Source organism: Triticum aestivum, chromosome 1B, assembly GCF_018294505.1.
Source record: "Triticum aestivum cultivar Chinese Spring chromosome 1B, IWGSC CS RefSeq v2.1, whole genome shotgun sequence".
Lineage (NCBI taxonomy): Eukaryota > Viridiplantae > Streptophyta > Magnoliopsida > Poales > Poaceae > Triticum > Triticum aestivum.
In genome coordinates, this window is record NC_057795.1 from 360,560,514 (window position 1) to 360,574,616 (window position 14,103).

Sequence of the window (14,103 nt, forward strand, 5' to 3'; positions counted from 1 at the left end):
CCATGTGCGCGGTGGTTCGCAGGACGAGGAGAGGGTTTTGACTACAGCGCCCTCTCCCTCTCCCTCTCCCTCTCCCTCACCCTCGCCCTCGCGGTGGACGTGCAGCAGTTCAATCGGTGTCAGATTGCCAGAAGCATATTGTACTGTAGTATCATCATTGTTGGACCTTCCTAAGAGGCGAAGAGCCAAGTGCAAGGTTCACACGAGTACGAACTGTTGAACCTCCCGAAGAGGCAAAGAGCCAAGCGCAAGGTTTTATAGGAGTTGTCGTCCTAGTAGGAGTGTACTACAACTATAGTGAACGATGCTACTGTATGATGCCGCCACGTCACATATATCCAAAGTTGTGCCACTTTTTTTCTCAAAGAGCGTGTTGGAGCCCGTGCAACAACCACACAAGTTGCACGTACACATAACACATTTACTAGTAATAAATTCTAAAGGACAAATGCCAGTATGCCACACAAGTTCATCTCCAATTCATGTGATAAATTTGTGCACGACTAGTCTACATATATTCACAGCGCTACCATTCACAATTACCGTACTCCACTTACACGTTATAGATGGGCTACATGTCCTCCTCCAGGTTCCAGTCCCAGGTGTTCTTCATGGATGGCACGATCCATAGTGGTGGGCAACGGGAATCATTGTCGCAGCTTTCTAGTCCGGTTCCACACAATGGAGACTCATCCAAGCTGAAGCGGCATAAATCAGGGATAGCGTGTCCTAGCATGTCATTCATCCGGCGGTGCGCACTGAAGACACAACCATGCTTCATGAACGACAAGCCTTCCATGTCGTGCACGGAAGGTGGCATCCGCTTCACAATGGGGTAGCTATCCCCGATGAAAAGCGAGTACTCTCCAAGAGTGTTCCTCGGCACCCACATAGCATCACGGGGATCGAACTCGGCGCCGTTCATCTGGTACACGCGGCATCTCAGATCTGGACACATGGTGACGTACATAGTCAAGGTCCATGCATAATAATGTTGTGCTCAAATATGGCGGTCAGTAATACTGTGCAGCAAATAGTACTACTCCGGTATAGAGGAAGTAAAATAACCGGCTTATTATATATAGCCACTCTAGGCTACATGGATGAGAGTAAGACATGGAAAAACAAAAATGGTGGCAGCTAGTGGGTTCAAGTCTTCAAGGGCCTAGCTAGCTATTCGCGTCCTCCAAGGTAAAAAGTACTCCTACTAGTACTACTAAGTATACTACTAGTACAACAATGAAAGAGAAGGCAAGAGGGTTAAAAAATGGAATACCTGGGTAGATGGTGATGGTCCGATAATGGTAGATTGTGTGACCATGTTGCACATCAGTGGTACCATGGGTAATGACTGCTAAGATAGTTGATCCCAATATGCCAAAGTCAGCTACAAGGTTTCAGGTTAGACCGAATCGCGGATGCAAATGCACATCCAGGATCGGCGATCTTATTTTGATCGGGGGATGACTGATCCCTGCAAAAATAATGGAGTACCGTTAGGGATCCAAATGATGGTTTGTGCATTCCGTTTGTAATCTCCCGTACCATAGGATGGCAACCAGATGAAACAAGTCCCCTGGCTTGTCACTGCGAAAATGCGGCCTAGATGGCGCACGGCGTCTTCGAACGTGTAGGGGTACAAATCTGCCGCCGCCAACATGCACCAGCCTCTGCTATTACTGCCTCTTGCATTGATAGCAATCCTTATGGCGAACACCGCGATGAGATAGTAATCATCGTAGCCGCGTCGCTTTATCAGCGGGTCCGCAGTTGCTATCTTCTTCAATCTCATGTAGGCATCATCATACGTATTCAAGCCCAGCCAGTCCGAAAGGCCGATCCCAATGGTGGAGAAGGGGTCTACCAGAACGCCGCACTGCTATGGATGTTGTGCAAAATAATGGTGGTATTCGGCCGAAGGTATGCAAGCGAATCTTCATTGGCACCGACCCAGACCTATATATAAGACGGTGGGCAGCGGAGAAATTACGGGATGGAAATGGAATAACTAAGTACTACATGATCAAATTCCATTAGTGACCTGCTCATCGGACAAAATCCGACTACCTCTCAACGTCGGCAACTCTAGCAGAGTCAACGTGCAACCATGGCTAGGGAGCGGTGGACTGTTCGAAGGATTGTCCCATAGAAGAACCTTCTCCTTGAGGACGCATGGAAGACCACCAAGCATGGCCTTTTCCCAAGCCTGTTTAAGCACCGTCTTGAAAAAGTTGGTGCAGGAAGCACCGAGTCTTGCGGCGGTGAGGACATCGGAGCGGCGTGCGATTTTTCCCAGAGGATCATCGTCCAAGGTCTCCTAGCCCCGACAAGGAGGAGAACCGCCTCGCGAATCCATGGGAGCAGCGACGAACTGCCTTCTCTTCGAGGGGAGGGGAACTGGCGAGGAGGAGACAAGAGCGTAGTAACCGCAGGGCCTCGTCCCTTCCAACTGTAGATCGTTCCTTAGCGAAGGGGTGAGGCTACTCTTTACTACTAGTACTAGCATTATGGAACGTTATGGGATTGCATTATACTGTAAATAATAGCACTAGTAAGAAATTTTGGCACTAGGTAGTAGTTTTTGGCGTGGATTAAGAAATTTTGGGTCTGTTTTTGCTATTTTTTGTACACGCCAACTAGTGTCAAAAAAATGTCTTACATTATGTGACGAAGGAGTACGTACTCGTACTGTAGTAGTACTAGTACTACTTTTTCTCAACTAGTAGTGCGATGCACTGTACTTCTAGTCTAGTCTAGTATAGTGCACCAGTTTTGAACTCTAGAATCTCAGGGCCAAGGAGCTACAGTTGGAAGTGGAGGGTACTACTATTCTCTAGAACCATTGCTGTACTATCAATGCAGGGAAAGTACACCTGCGTAGTGGCCTAGTGGGTACTCTCGGTGCTCTATTCAGCCGCTCCTCTCACATAGCTGGCCTACTCAGCCGCTCCTCTCATGCACACACTAGCAGCCTGTTTATCAGCGATGGTTACTGCGGGGGCAGAACATTTGAGTTATTTGATACAACGAGACTAGGTTTTTCGCTTCCATTTGTGGAGGTGTAATGGATCTCGTCGAACTTTGTTAGTAGTTCCTTCTTTATGAATGAGATGAAGCAAAGCTTTTGCCTCCATTTCAAAAAAACACGTCAAGAGGAATTTCTTTTATAGTAGAGCCGATAATGGAGTGAAGTCCATGCGTGCAACGCCACAAACTACAGAGTAGTAGTAGAGCACTTTACGTACAGAGCCATATTGCAGTTCCCAATGCCCGCCAGGATTTTCCGGCTCCTCGGGCTTAATTGGGAGGCGCTAGTTTAAATTTAAATATGCTACTAGCTGATGAGGAAGCTGCAAGCAAGGTGCGGCTAGGGCGAGCACGCGAGCCACGGGATGCTGGGGAGGAAAACCCGTTCACGTGGCTAGGCTATCCAGTGCACCCAGATTATGGTGCCGCACGTCCGTTTGACTTCAAAACTCAAACTACCCGTGTAAAATATTGGCTCACAGCAAAGTTACTATTTGAAAAAAGGCTGCCGTTCATTCAACCGGGATCGAACCCACAAAATGAGGTATACACTCCCGCGACCACTAGTAGTACTCATTGGAGTACAACGCAACCTAGAATCGCCTTTTGTCGCTAGTAGTACGTACATTGTTCCTTACAAGAAACCCCTAATAATGTAAGAAACCACTAAAATGCCAAGAAAGTACTACCACTTGCATACGCGGTAGACTTAAGATAAGACTACCTTATCAACCATTGTACATGCTCTTACCAACCAGCCCTACCAAGAAACGACTACTCTACAAAGTGCCTTTATAGGCACGTTTCAACCCATGGCCCTGTTTGGATACATTTGTTGTCAATCTAACCCTGTCATACAAACACCACTTTGGTTAGAGTTAGTTCAGGGTTAGAATCTAACTCTAACCTCTGACAGGGCCCATGTCGCCCATTAAGTCAACGCCTTCTATTCAACGGGGCGTTATGACTTGTGGGACCTACATGTTAGTCTGCACAAGAATCCCGAGTGACCTCCTACCTCCGGCCCGTCCACCTAGTCATCCTCGGCCATGGGACGCAGCTACCGCCGCCGACAGAAGGCGAGGTCAAAACCGCTGGCGGTGCCGATCCCATGTTGTGGCAGCCCGGATGCCAGCTCCGTCCAGCTGCTTGTCTGCAAGGTTTGCTAGCTAGATTGGCACGGCAGCGCAGCGGCTTGTTCGCGCGCGCCGCGCTAAGGCCAGCCATTTGGCTCAGGAGAAGGCCAGCGCGGTGGCTTGCTCGCTCGTGAGTCACGCTCGGGCCAGCCTGCCAACCCGTGCAGAGGCCAGCGCGGCGTCCGGCCCGTCTGGTGGAGCGGCGGCCAACTCGCTCATCACCGGCGCCACCGATGAACACGTATCAGTATTGTTTGAAGTAATGTTGAGGAAAAATAATGATTTGAGGGGGAATAACAAGATAGAAGGTCAGATGTGGGTCCCTCGTGTCAACGGTCAAACAAAATGTGTTGGTCTAAGCTGCCTCGTCAGCACGGACGTGTGGGCCAATCCTGTCATAAATGGGTTTAAACGAACCTAATCGGTAGGAGTACTAGGTAGTAGTTTTTGGCGTGGATTAAGAAATTTTGGGTATGTTTTTGCTATTTTTTGTACAATAGATTCTTCCTAGGGCTGGTTGAAAGTGGTAGTTTTTTGTTAAATACTCTACATATTGTAAGTAGGAGTGAAAGTTAAGCTTTGGAAGCCAATAAGCAAGGCTAGTTACATAGTGCATATGTGTACATGATTGAAAGTAAATATCAACCATGAGTGACTAATATCTTGATGGAAAACTAGAAACTATGGAATACTAGGAAAAAATGCATGGTTGGAAATACTAGCAATGTTCATGTGCGTTGCAACGAATCATAATTGGAATAATACTTATTCACAAACTTGATACAAAACACTCTAATTTTGATATACATATGTCACTAGAGATATATTATGTTTCAATTAGAATATATTCCTTGGGCTGTTTTGGTGAGGTCGGGGAGGGATGTGGTTGGTTTTAAGATACTAATTACGGGTTTTTCTGCAAATTGGTAGACAAGTGGGATGTTGGTGAGAAAAGGCAACAAACTTACCTCACAGTCGTTAGATGTAGATCTAATGGTTAGAAACGACGGATGGCAGACACACCATCATCACCAACTTAGTCTTCTGTAGGAGTACTAGCAAGATTTGTGCATTGCACGGAACATCAAGATGCATTTTTTTATAAAACACTTGTTGTGATTGACCCTTGCGGGAGTAATCCCATGTGTAAAAACTAATGATATCTCGAGAAATATGAGATAAGGTGAAGAGGAGTGTGGTGTGGTGGTGATTTGTGGTCGGACTGAGCGGAGGCAAGGGGATTGATGACGCCGGCAGCGGCCACCAGGCCAGTTTGTTCCAGAGGCTTCCTTTCTTAATTTCTCAATAATGAGGTTTGTTGGAGCTAAGGATGAACGAGGGAAGGCCTTGTCTGCAAATGTGGAGAGGGGTGCGGGTATCTTTTAGTTTAATTTCCATCTGTCAGATATAGATCGGACGGCCTATATTGCAAGATGGCACACGTACCATCATCACCAACTCGGTTTTTTATAAGAGAAGAAATATAAGTATGGAGATACAAACGTATTATCGATACTTGCTTCCATAAACTGGCATCTCCATTCTATTCAACGCCTCGGCATGTGGGGCCTTAGCACAATGACTTCTCGACTGTGTAAAACAAAGATTTTCCCATCGCCGATAAGGAGGGGGTGACGGCGGCGCGCTTTTTGGCTTGTTCTAGTCCTAGTAGTCATACTAGGTGGTCTAAGCATGTGTAGATTTATTCTTTTTCACATCTCGTGTTCGCCGTACTGCCATGACTGTTGATGAATAGACGGTAAGTTATTCACAGGAAAACCCTTGTTGAGCATGTTTGCAAGACAGAGAGACAGTGTGCATCTGTGATATGTTAGAAACTGAGGCAATGATAACATATTTTTTGTGTCTATGTGTGTGGAGGATAGAGAGAGACATGTACATGGGGCTTTGTGTTGTGTAACATGGAGACACATATACATAATTAGAGAGTGAGTGTGTGAGATACACATGCGAACATGGGGAGAGATGAAGATCTAGATAAATGGGTGTTTGTGCGTGTCTGTGTGTGTTTGTGCACGCGTTTGTGTGTGAGAGGGAGTGTGTGTATGTGGAGTAGAGAGACCACTAATGATGTAAACCTAGTATAAGGGAAGGGGGAATGGTGTGACATGTGTAGTAGCGGGATAGCATGGGTGCGGGCGGGGGGAGCAGACTATTTGGAAGAGACATCGAGTGTGTGCATGGGAGAGGGGTGTGAGAGCGTGCGAGAGAGAGAGCTAGCGACGGAGAGAGAGAGAGAGAGAGAGAGAGAGAGAGAGAGAGAGAGAGAGAGAGAGAGATGAAGAGAGGGGGCGAGAGGGGTCGTTTGTGTCCACAAATGGCGTATAGATAGGGAGACAATGTTGATGTTGTTCGAAATTGGCCTATGTACGGAGACGCAAGGGAAGCGAGTCATCGTGTGTGTGATAGGGACTTCATGAGAGATCTAGAATAGATGGTGTAGAGAACAATGTGCGAAATCAAGAAAGATGATACATTAGGGAGCTATGGAAAGAGTCATGACATATATGTATACAGGGAAGGAGCTGGGGCGGGTCCGCATGTGGGAGAGATAGAAAGAGGAGAGTGGTGCACAAGGATACAAAGTGTTCTTGTTTGCAGTGGGGGTGGTGTGTGAGGTGAGTGCGCGAGAACCACATAACTAGGGAGATAGATGTTTGGGGGCGACGTTTTGTGTGTATGGGAAATATACACTCTACATAGTGCGTGTGCTTGGGAAAGAGAGATAGCGGGAGACCTAGAGAGTGAGGGAAGAGATGTGTGCATGCCCGAGAGACAAAGTGATATAGACCTATATTGGGGTCCGGACTTTAGAAGAGAGATGGGTGTTAATGTGCTCGTGTGTTGGTGTTTGGGGGAGAGAATGACTTCTCTATCTTTGTGTGGGGGGCGGGGGGTGGCTTCAGATAAAGAGTGAGGTGTCTATATTTGAGGGACTTTAGCGTAATTGAGATATTGTGCACTCATGGTTGATCAATTTGTTTCACAGTTTGGACTATGAGATAACGATACTTTTGAACATGCGTGATATACCTTGATGTACCAGAATTACAAACCTAAGATTGGAATTTTGGAATTCGACTCCATCATTAGCTTTTGTAATTCATTTAAACAGAGGTAAATTTTTTAAGCCGGGATTTTGTGATTTCAAATTCATATATCAAACCTAGAGATATACACATACGGGCATGTTCAAACCTTATAATCATCCACTTTATTCATACACATACACATTTTTGCTTTTGTCATCATATTTAGGATAAACACATTTGGGATTTCATTTGAATTGGACCGTATGATGGTATTTGCTTGTAGTAGCTCAATGATCCATATTTGAATTGAATGGACAATCTAAGTTTTGAGTTGGAGACATTGATTTTCAAAACTTGCACTTTTTTTGCGTGCAAAACAAGCAAGATATCATAGTCGGCCGTACAAGAGCAAAACACTTATAATTTTAGGCGCCAAAAGCTTTCAAACTTCCTTCTCACATCGAAATATCACGCGCCCAAAAGTTTAGCCCTGCGATATTCCTGTTTTACCCCTGCCACATGAATGGAAAAGGGCTGCTTTGGTAACTCCATTGTTTTCCCCTCTTTGCCCCCAACATTCTTCCCCAAAGCCCCTACCCTTCCCCTCCCCGAGCCCCCCCCAACCACGGCAAGCCGCCGAATCTAGTCCTCCGCCGCAGCGGTGGATCTCACACTCCGCCGGATCTACCTTCCGCACCTTGGAACCCGCAACTGCCAACTCACCACTTCACCGGAGTCGCTTCAGCGACTGGCTTGTCCATCGCTCCAGATCTCCTTGACCACCATCATGGTCCACCACACTGGACCTGCTTAACTGGCGCCCTCGTCCACCACAGTGTAGGCCCTTCACTGACTCCCTCGTCCGCCCCTTCGCTGGCCCTTCATACAAGCCCTCGTCCGCCGCAATAGATCTGCCTCGCCGAAAGCACTGTACAATGCGCCTGCCGAAGCCTTCGTTCACTGCACCGGACCCGCTCCATGGATGCCATATTCAACTCCACCAGCCCTGCTTTACCGACGCTGCAACCTCATCAGGTTATTTTGATTTGTACTCCTTTGATTTTCTCTTATCGTGCAACTCTTCACTTACCACAGATGAGCTTTCTTGTATGTCGACAGGTGCCGCAACCGTAGCACCGGAGCCGCTTCAGCGACAGCGACAGCCGTCCCAAACTCAACCGCAACACGAGCACCATCGATGATCCTTAGCTATCAAGTATGACAACGATACCCATACGCCGCCAAGAATCAGGTACAATTATCCAACGATCGCTGCCTACGTTCACTTTTCTAGCATAAGCATCGCACCTTTGAATTTCTTCAGGGCATCATTCAGTTTTTCATGAGACGCGTTATTCTGCTTGCACCTGTAGGGCCATACTTCTGGCAGTGAACATGTTACATGTGCTAAATTACATACCAGTGCACATATAGTTAATATGCTTTAGTTTTGTCCTAAGTACTCACTCCGTTCCAAAATAGATGACCCAACTTTGTACTAACTTTGTACTGAAGTTAGTACAAAGTTGAGTCATCTATTTTGGAATGGAGGGAGTATTACTGTACTTCCAAGATATCACTGCCTACTGTTTTACTTCTTGAATGCTATATTTATGATAATGGTGTTGTTCTGATGCCACCTGTTGGTTCCATCAGACTGCTTAATGGTCTCTATGCTTAATTACACATCAGCAAACTAGCATGTGGTTCCGCTGCTTTTTGTTCGTTTTACCCTACATTTTCTAATGCTAGCTATTACATCACTGCTCCGAGTCTCTGTTCATTACTTGTTTGTGTGTTCTTGATCTTCCCAAGTTGCATGACTAATTTGATGCTTCTATTAATTATGGAGCTGCCAATCCCATCAAGCAAAATATTTGTTCTTTTGGGGCTGGTACCTCGAACAAGCATAAAAATAGAGGGAAGAAGATATATTGTCGTGTATGCACACACCCTTCTTTCATTAGTTTAGATGAACCATTGATGATCAATTCGGACCAGTGCATGCGATTAAAATTAATTTTACCTAAATAGAGGGTGCAGAATAAACTACAACACTAGATTTGCACCCACAAGATGCTGACGATGTCTTCAAAGAACATTGCAACAGCAGCGATGCTTCACAGCAACATATGGTAAGCCAGTGTGTTTTAGTACATGTGAAATGTAATGCGAGTGGGATGCTTTTTTGGCTTGTGCCCTCAACCTGTAATCCTACCGAATTACAAATAGTTCAGTTGTCTGCTTTGCTGTATTGCTTGATTCGAATGCTTGTTTGTTCTTACGCTAATACCTGAGTTGGCCAATATGTCAGCAGTGCCTGCTGTACTATCGTAAAGAAATGCATGCCTATTTCATTTGAGTCCTTAACTTTTCCTCTCAACTTCATCACAAGACTGTCTTCGTAGTTTATATGAGGCCACACTGTTAAATGCTTTCTCAGATTATTTCAACTGCTTAGATGCCTTGGCAACTTAAATATAGCGGTAGTACACTCCCTTTCAACTAGGGATGTCAACTGGGTCCCGTTTAATCCGGATTAAAGTCCTCTAGTGGTATGATAGTTCAAAAGAGTTTTTGTTTTTTGAGGAAAATGAACTAGGGATCTAGCAAAAACTAAATAGATGGGACTGGCGGATGTCGTTTATTTGCCACTTACATCCCTAGTTTCATCTTACCATTTTAATTTCTTTTCGGCTGATGCTGCTTCAAACCATTTAAATATAGCTTGCCATGCTCGGCAATAGTTCATCTGTCATTTACAATGTAAGCTTACTGCCTGGATCATACGATAACTATCTCTTACTTATGTCCAGCGGAAACCTTTCGGGATGCCGTTCACACTAGTTCACAATGTACAACCCCAGAATCTATTTGTGGAAGTAGTGCGCCATCCATGTTACCAGATGGTAGCAGTTCAGAGGCAACACTGCCAGAGAGTAGTCTGAGCACAGATATTATAGTGCTTGAGGCTCTACTAGAGGCAGAAAGAGATGGTGTGGCTGCCATTAATGAGGTAATATTTATCTTGAGGCTAGAAATTATGGAATTAGCGGCATGCATTATGCAAGCAACCCAAGAATTGGAGGAAGTAAGAATGTTGCATTTGAAGACGGAGGAGGTCCTGCTGTTTCTGCTATCTGAAGCCCAGGGTAATCCCGGTTCTTCTTTAGATACCAGTTGAAATTTTCATTAGATTATTGTACTTGCATGTTGTGTCATGTCTTTGAATGGATTATGTTGCAAGACCCCCTATGTTGTCCATGTGTTGTAATGATCCAAATTTTTTAGGCGAGGTAATCCTCAGTACTTGTATGATTAACATAAGGTGAACTGTTTTTCATGTGAGCATATTGTATTGGATGAAATAACTGTTTGACTATGTGTCCAACCTACTTAATTCGAAGATCACGACATTTCTAAATCATAATCATATATAAAGGTGGAATAAATCTTTGTTGTGGTTTTGAAGAAATAAATAACAAAATGTAGAATTATCTGTGGATATTCGTAATCGAATACAAATTGGATTTGAATTTAGTTTGCCAGGGCCCAGGGAAAACGTGAATGCTAATTCGCCCAAGTTTTGAATGAAGCGGCTAAACACCCACTATAATTTGTGGGCTGCCCGAGGCAAGTGTTCGTGAGATGGAAATTACTGTCTACCCCTGACACTTGACATCCTTATCGACCGGATTTACATTGTTGTCGATAGGGGTAGACTAGTAACTTCAATCAGACGTGACACGACAGCCTCTGAGCCCACTCAGACACGGTGGGCGCCAAACGTGGGTGGCAAAACACATTTGATTCAAGCTCGTCCGAAAGACATGTGTCTCTTCCTCCATTTCCCCATTCATACACGGTGGGCGGCAAAACAAACTCTCCTCGTCTGAAATCGATGTAGGCTAATATTTTAAATAGGGGCAGATGTGTAACTTCCCTCAGACGTGACACAACCGCCCTACCTGTCAGCCCCGTTCATACACCGTGAGTGCCAACCGTGGGCGGCAAAACACCCTCTCCTCGCCCGAAATAGTTACCGGCAAATATTTGGGAGATGTGAGATTACCGTCCTATCCCCAACCGACGTGATGTCCAAAATTTTAAACGGGGGTTAAGTTCGTAACTTTCCCACATTTCAGACAAGCGCGTCCCAAAGTTTGAGATCCCCCTCCCCTCCATTTCCCCATTCATACACCATCAGCGGCACGACAACCGCCGCACTGCGGCCAGCCTCCTCCGTCCGCCACCCCATCCTCCACCTTGCCGGAGCCGCTACCCCTACCCCGCCGTCCACTGCAAGAGATGGACGTCTCTCATCCACGACGCTGGACCAGGATCCTTTATCGCCTCCTCTCGCTTCATCGGCGCTGTCGTCCACCTTGTCGTTGCCGCTCCTATGACCGCCTCGTCCACGGCAATAGGATTTATCCCCCGACCCGGCCGTCTGTCGTCTAAAGTCTTCTTCCCCGCCGCCGACAGCCATCGCACCCGCAGCACCCTCAACGTATCAGCATAGGCCTACACGATGTCGCAAGAGAGGTGGTACTCTTCCATATGTGCTTAAGTTATTGATCTCACCCAGAAAATAGATCATAATTTGTTTACTGTACCTTTCTTGTCCATACCAAATCGTAGTGGCTAGTTGAAAGCAAACATTGGTTGCGAAGTAGCTTTGTCCGGTTTGCACCTTCAGATCCGCCATGGCATGGGCACTATACTCGTAAAGCTTATGGTTTCCCTCCTTTATATTCATTACCATCATCGTAGGTGCTACGTGTCATGCTAGCACTGCTCCTCAAGACCTCAACCCAAAGCTTACGTGTTGAAATACGAATCTGATATGATGCTCATATCACTAAAACGGAGAATGTTTAATTGGTCACCTAATGTTCCTATATTCGTTTCGAAAAGCATGTGCGCCACCCACTGGTCCAGCTAGTTCCACTTTCTTGATTTTTCTCTTGATGCTTAGGGTTTTCCCCTTTTTTCTACTCTACTATGATATGCGTAGGTGATTTCTGTCGTACTAGCATTACTCCACCCTTCAAGCTAAACAACACAACACTCAGAATTCGAAAGCTTATTTGTTCAAATATGATTATGATATGATACTGATATTAGTTAACCGACACATTTAGTTGGTTAGCTAAAGGTCCCACTTGAGTTTCCAAATGCATGTCGCGACATATAGAGAGACAACATAATTGCATTTCTTTGTCACTTGTTGATCGTACTTTCTTGTCCATACCAAATCTTAGTTGTTATTTCAAAGCAAAGATCAGTTGCTAACTACCCTTTGCGCGGTTTGCAGCTTCAGATCTGCCATCCCACTGCCACGGTCAACAATGTACTCATCATGCTTATGGTTTCCCCCATTTTATGATGACCACAATCAGCCTACGTGGTTCGTGTCGTAATAGCACTGCTCCACCCATCGAGCTAAACAAGCTTAGTTGTACAAATTCATATCTGATATTATTGCTGATATTAGTAAAACTGAGAGATGTTTAATTGGTTAGCTAAATGTTCCTACTTTAGTTTCGAAATGCATGTGAGCCACATATGGAGAGACCAGAAAGAATAGTATTTCTCTGTGCGCTCTGGTTCATCATGGGTGGCCAACCGACATTGTATTGAAAGACTTGTAATATCTTCAATTTGCTTGCTCTTCTGCTCTTCTTTAATATGATCCTCTTCTCTTGCGGTTGACTAGTCAGGTCGAGTTGTTCTCCCTTAGTATATTTTGAATCTGTCAGGTCGGGTCGACTTGTTCTTCTTTACTATATGTTGAAGCTGTCATCTACGAAGTGTCATCACTTATGGAGCTCTCATATTTTGATTAGTAGGCCACATTATATTAATGCACACACCAAATTACGGCATGCATGGCATCTCTTAAAAGAATTGCAGAGATAGCACAAATGGGTTCACAGGGAGGCAGTATTGGATTAGAACCACTTCTGCATTACAAAGAAAATCTCACTTGTTTTTATGTTTTCATGCATGTCAGATATTGAACATTATCAAAATGAATATGAGAATGGGCGCACGAGAGGAATATGGCGGAACAATCCACTGGCTAACAAACTTGGCATGGTGGAGGATGGCCTATCATATTCACCCATCAAGGGGCTTGCTCTAACTTTGCAAAGTTGTATTGGTCGCACATATTTTGCATCTGACCTCTTGCATTACTTCTACTTTGTTACACCATCTGATTAGTTTAAGCATCATACATGAGTATATGCCATACCTATCCATTTTCTGTACCTATTCCATGTGTCGTCACACTATGTTTTTCCAGTCAAATGTTGTTCTTTCGTAATAGATGTCCAAAAGGAAGAGGGTGAGTGCAAATCCTCAAGGAGTACAAACTAGGTATTTGGAAAAGGTAGTGATACATGTTAAATCAGATAGATCAGCAGCCACAGAAAACACAAGCCCAACTATACCACACTTTACCCCTACTCCAGTGGCCAAACCCCTATTACAACTGCTGAGAGCCCAGCGTCAGGTACTGTCTATGATATCAATTCAAAATTTGAACTCCTAAATTTCTGCATGTGCCTTACCTTCTCTCTTGTATGAAAACTAATTTCAGATGAATCTCCTTGCTCAAAGGATCATACGATCTCACAACAATACTGGGCTCTGCATTGGTCTTGTTAGTACCTCTTTCCCTTTTGCCTTGTAACGTTGTACTTAATTAATTGCTATTTGATTATGTATCATCAGTCTGCACCTGAGCTTCATTATCCTCTGTTTCTTCCAACACTATTTGATCTATATTTACTCTTTACAAAATGTAGACTAATGGCAACACTTATAAAGAATTTTCTTTGGGGAATTTATTCAATTATCCTTCCATCAACATGGAGAAG